We start from the raw sequence: 6,255 nt of genomic DNA on the forward strand, positions 1-6,255 counted from the left end.
ATATTTATTTTTTACATTTTACATTGCTCCATCTCAGTCAGTCGTCGACCATCCATCACCTTGAGAATCGACTCCTCCGGCTGCCCCTCATCCCTCCGGCTCTGTCAGGATCCTCCTTCTCTCCGGCTCCACCTTGGTCCTCTGTCGCTCCGGTTCCACCACTGCCTTCCGGATCCCCGCATCCGCCTCTGTTGCCGGAGCCATCTGCTCCACCTTGGCCCTCTGAATCCTCAGTGGCACCCTGGCTCATCAGCTCTCCTTCTCTGCCTTAGGCTCTACCACCACTTGCTCTGCCGCCATCGGTTTGCCCCCTGAAGTGGTCAGCCCTTCCTCCACCATAGCTCCTCCTGCCGTCAGCTCCACCATGGGTCGCCCTCATGACTGAGGCCTGGGTCACACCTGGCACCTCCACCTACAAGTCCTTCCTGTATTTTCTCTGGTTCCTGTTTCCTCCATGGCTCTTCCCTCCATCATCTCCTCCCTGGACTCTGTTCATCGTCCTCCTCCTGAGACTTTGTTCATCGTCCGAACCTCCACCTGTACTGTCTGCCTACCTTCCTGACAGCCCTTTGCCATCCCCTGTAACCACCCCACATCCGCTCCTTGTCCGCTACCTTAGTCCCCCTCCGTACCTCCCTTTGTTTTCTGCGGCATGAGGTTGTGCCTTCTGGGAGGGGGGTGAACAACACACTTTTTGTTGTGTTTTCTCCCTCATGTGCCCGTGACCTAATTTTCCCTCGCGTCGGCTTGTGTTATTCTGTTCACCTGTGTTCCATTAATTATCCTCATTTGCCTCCACATTTAAGTTCTAGTTTGTCCTTTGCTCTCTTGTCCAGTATTGTGAATGTTGCCCCTACGTGTGGCTCCTGCCTGCCTTCTGTGAATTACCCTCTTGTGGATTTTTTAAAAGACGATTTGCCTTCATCTTCTTCATGCGTGTTTATCTCAGACACCATACCGTGACAGCTATATTTATTTATTGCATTGTTTATAATGGCTTTCACTTTTTTTCTGAATGGCTCCACAGTCATTAAAAGTTTAATCAAGCCTTCTTAATAAAATTACTTATGAAACATTTACATATGTTTCTTTTTTAATAGATTTACTGTAATGTTTGAAAATTTCTTATATGTAATCCTAGGAGAGTACCTCCCGCAGAACCAGACAATTTTGCATGTCTGAGTAAGGAAAAAGCAGCTTATAATGCACTTGCTGTCACGGTGCACACAGCAGGGAGGAACGAGGAACATGCAGACAAGGATGCAACTTTAAAATAACAGTCTTTACTTCAGACGGCAGGGCAGGGCAGGGCCAGACAGGAACACCGGGGAGTAAAGAATAGACCAGACGAAATCAAACTGAACAGACAGGACTATAAATACACTGGATAATCATAGATAATTAGACGTACACGGCTGGACAAGAATTAACTAATGATCACACTAGACGAGGACAGGAAACAAACCAAATAAGGAAACAAGAGGCGGGAACACATGACACACATGACAGAGGACTGACACCTGCATTATTCTCTAAAGATTAAATAAGTACTAACTGACTAAATTGGACTAGACATTAATATCATGAATGATTAACAATCTATCTTCTCTTGAATCAAATTGTATTTAGCATCTGAAAATAAATGCGTACAGGACTGAAAAAATATGTCTGAATGTGCCAGTCAAAGTAATCCTATTACCTATAAGACTAGGAGTATGTGTACTTTCCGTTCTGTTGGCAAAATGTATGAACACATTCTGCTAATCCCCAAAATAAATATTGGTCAATAACATTCACGCTGGCAAGAACCATTAAGGGAATTACACAATGGGTGCATTTCCCCAACTGTCATTGGGGCCATGTCTCCACGCTTTGATAAATGTTTACATTTTCAAGTAAAGATGAGAGTGTTTGAGGTAGTTTTATTTATCAAATTAAGATTAATTACATTTTGGAATATTAATAATGTAATATGTACTTTTAAAATGTTGCCCATCACTGATGATAACATAATTTGAAGTAAAGTATTTTTAACCTTTTTTATAATTAAAGTTCATTTTCATTATTCAAGTGATAGCAGTAAGGTCTTCAGCAAGAGCTGAAAGGTTATATTTTAGTTTGGCTCCAGGCTAATGACGACAGATATGACCCACTTCCATCTCTAATACACTTGTGAGATGGCATAGCCTACTGCATGTTGTTAATAGTTCATTACATTCAAAACATTTCCGTTATCTGCCCTAATCTCTCTAACCACTACACTACTGCACCAGCACTGCAGGGTATCAGTCAAGTAATTAATGAGTACTTATTAAAAACTGCTCATGTGGATTTGAAACAAGTCAATTTCAGTTGTCTCCGTCCAGGCTGAAAATGAGAGCAAACAAAAAGAGTATAAAATGTGTGGATATACTGTATAATGCAGCTTATTACTAATACTTTTAAAAAATCATAAATCTACAAACACAAGAGTCTAGGAAGAACAGGAAAATATTAACTTTAAAAAAATCTAAATCAATTTATCAAAAGACATTTTGGCCAAATGTAATTTTCCATCAGAAGAATTCCATAGTTTTCTGGGAATTTCAAAAAAAAAAAAAAAAAAATTAACCTTGATCTCTTTAAAATCATTATTGCAACATTGTGTTGCACATTGCAAAACCCTGATTTTGGGGCTTACAAAACTTGTACTTACTGGCACTGCCATTTGATTAATCTGTATTTCAACCAAAGTGTGCATCATTTCGCAAATACAAATGTTTTTTTTTCTTGTTCTTCTTATTTTTTCTGTGGGATTTCAAAATCACACGAGTGTTGTCTGTTGTTTAAATGCAAACTGAACAGTAGGACCTACATGCTGCCTTTGGACAGTTTTGCTAACTTAACCTCTTATCTACCTTTAACCTGGAAAGTGTCAACATTCAAACACTGATACATTTCCCTGATTAGGTCATCCGTGAGTTTAGATTAGGTTTTTTTTTTTTTCGCTGTATTAACCTCATATAAATGCCAGAGCCTCAACGACCACAATACAATACAAGACAGCTACATTTACAAAACAATTTCATCATGAGGTGGTAAGTTTTTGTTTTGTTTCCTAAAATTAAAATTATGTTTCAGATAATTATCAAGTATTATTCCCATTTCACTGCAATGCATAATGCATTATTAATTAACATCTGTTCAAATAAGTGTTCCTCTGAAATGAACAGATTATTTCTCGTTGATGATCTCTTTTTTTGTCTCTAGGCTATCTGTGGTTGTGCTGCTCTTGGGCACTATTACATGCCTGCCAGATGCGTCTCTTGCTTTGGATAGAGTCAGAGAACATGTTTCGGGTAACAGAGACCCTCTTCATCAGACATGACCCAATACTCAGCTGCAGTTAAAGCACTGAAGTGCTTATAGAATTTACTGTAACACAAAAAGCATTTTAAACCATCCTTGTGTCATTGGCTACAGAGTAAACAAGAATGTAGTTCATCATTAAAACTACTTTCTATACAACAAATGCAACTTACTATATTATACAGGCCAAAATCCTATCAACTTACAACAGCACTATAACATAAAAAACTTTAACAAGAGCATAACAAAATTTTACCAAGCACCAATGACAACTTTTTTTTTTTTTCAGAAAATTTTACATTTAGTTGTGAAGCATGTAATGTGTTACAAATACACATTTTCTAGTTATGTTCAGCTGTAGCACAAAAATGACTATCAACAGCTGCTTATAGAGATCTCATTCTCATTTATACAGCTCACATGACTTCAGCCCTTCGCCCCAAACGAATGGTGGGGGGATTACTGACCGCATCCGTCCCCTGGCAGGCAATGGTGTACCTCAGTGAGAACATACTGGATGGAGGTTTTGCTGGAGGAGCCCTGATAGCTGAGCAGTGAGTACTGACTGCTGGCCGCAATTTATTTGTAGGAAAGACTCAAAGCCAGACAAGAGGACAAGAACCACTTATTCCAAAAGTCTATCTTGGAATCAGCAAACGTGTTCATGCAAACCCCACTACAGAAGTAGCTGTGGAAAAGGTAAATATCCACGCAACCCACCAAATTCCAAACCAAGCTAATTTGCTAAATCATAATCACCATATATTTGTGTATCTACATATAAAGAAACAAAAGCATTAGCATTCACTGTTCAGATTGCTAAACTAACTTATGTACATATGGTTAAAGTAAAAAGAATATCTTAAAATCTTTGGAACGATAGGTGGCGCTGTTTTCAAACTTCTCAGGTGGCTTCAGAACACACTGTCAATGCCTGTGATGATTTATCAAGGCATTATAGATATAGAGAGTAGGGACAAAATTGACCAGAGTACATTTCAACTACTGGCAACTACTGCAATGGACAGTCCCAATATATGATATTGAATATGAACAGCAAGAGAAGAGTAATGAGGTTAATTTAGTTTTTAGGACAAAGGATTCAAAAGTTATAACCAAAAGCATATTGTATATTTGATCTGGTGGTAGTTTTTTACAGTTGGTCCTAGAGACTTCAAAGTTGGACAGATTACTACTCACGGTGACCCCAAATAATAGTATGCCAAATATCAGGCTGGAGAGTGAAAAACCCTTTTGTGTATGCAGATAACATACAGTACAATGACCCTAAAACTTATTTGGAAGCCATGCTTGCATGAATGTCAGTGTCACTTAGACAACAAAATATCAAAATAGCATATGATGCAATGAAATGAATGCCTTCTAAGAGTGGCTTAAATTTCCAGACACTTTCGGAAGCAGTGTATCATTGTAATGAGCTCATTTTGTAGGTGCAGATTCATCAAGAAACGGATAAAGGGGAGGTAATTGTTGCATAATGTGGTTGATCATTGACATGGTTTTATCTTGCAGGTGTTTTTGCATCCAGACTTTCAGAACACATCCGAATGGGACAATGACCTTGCTCTGATCAAACTGAAGGAGCCAGTCAAATTGAATATGAGTCTGTAATGCCCATCCCACTTCCTGAGATTGGAGATAACCAGGAAGAAAAGGAAGAAGAGAAAGGCATCATCGCCGGGTGGGGCTGGGAAAGACTTTTTACCCCTGCTCCAGTACTCAAGTTTCTCTCTTTGCCTGTACGCTCATGCAAGGGTAAATACCAGGCAAAGGTTCTTGCAAGTACACCAAACGTGAATGACAAACAGTTCTGCACAGGACCCAGTAAGTACCAGGAAAACATGTGCTTTGGCGATGCAGGTGGCGCTCTTGCATTCCTGAACCCCAACACCAATACAGTGTATGCTGCAGGCATCCTCTCCTTTGACAACGCTTGTTCTGTAGAAGAGCATGCTGTCTACACAAAGATTTCTGCCTACCTGCCCTGGATTCATAGTGTCATGAGAGGTGATTCACAAGAATTTCTGGCGAGGCGTGCTTCACTCATAAGTCACATGTTTTCACAGCAGCAGTAGTGTGATCTTTATGCAGTAACAACTGCTTGATAAATATGAATTTATTTCACTTGTTTGTACTTTGCACTATGTACTGTCTGAATAAAAATTTGTGCCGTCAAAACATTTAAATCAATATTTGAAGCAAAACTACAATGTCCACGAGGGAACTCATTTAAAGTGTCAATTCTGTAAGCAATGGAAATACAATGGAAATCAAGCTTGCATCGTTTAGGAGAATTAAATATGATTTGCTGATTAATGTGTATAAAATTGAGCTTTCACAGACATCAGTGGCTGGCCATGCATAAAAAGACAAATTTACTACTGAATGTATTGAATAATAATAAAATAATAATATTAAATGTCATACTGACGTATGTAATAAAAAGTCTATCATTTTTACGGCACATTCCATTAAAATAGTTTATTACTTTACTGTGTGCATTTTTTGTAATTAAGCAAACATGAGAAAGCACATCACATACCATTTTAGCTTATTAAAAATGGAAAGCTCTACTGCAGAATGTTACTTTCCACCTTGTGCTGTCAAATAGCCTTTACTTTTGTAAAGAACACTTAAAGAGTGGAGCTGCCAAGGTTATATAAGCACATATCTTGCGCATATCATTCAGAAACCAAAGAAGCACGTAGAGCAGATTAAATCACTGATACACTTCCTGAAAATCCAATAGCTGCACATCCTGCACATAAGCCATAGCTTAGATTAATCTTGAATTAAGTTCTGTTTTCCACCAAGCATCCCAATTAATTTGAGTAAACAGATTATTTTTTGTGTGTTTATGTCCTAAAAGTATTAGAATCAACCTTA

The 6,255-nt window shown here is 38.7% G+C and overlaps 1 pseudogene across 1 annotated transcript; it reads left to right on the forward strand.

Annotated features, from left to right (window-relative positions):
- The first annotated feature begins 377 nt into the window (after positions 1-377).
- Positions 378-5,444, forward strand: LOC306881545 (haptoglobin-like; annotated as a pseudogene). Its single transcript has 4 exons — positions 378-628; positions 3,250-3,338; positions 3,764-4,047; positions 4,882-5,444. The product of its transcript is annotated as a haptoglobin-like (transcript).
- Positions 5,445-6,255: the final 811 nt, after the last annotated feature.

The sequence above is a fragment of the Barbus barbus genome (genome assembly GCF_936440315.1).
Source record: "Barbus barbus genome assembly, chromosome: 2".
Lineage (NCBI taxonomy): Eukaryota > Metazoa > Chordata > Actinopteri > Cypriniformes > Cyprinidae > Barbus > Barbus barbus.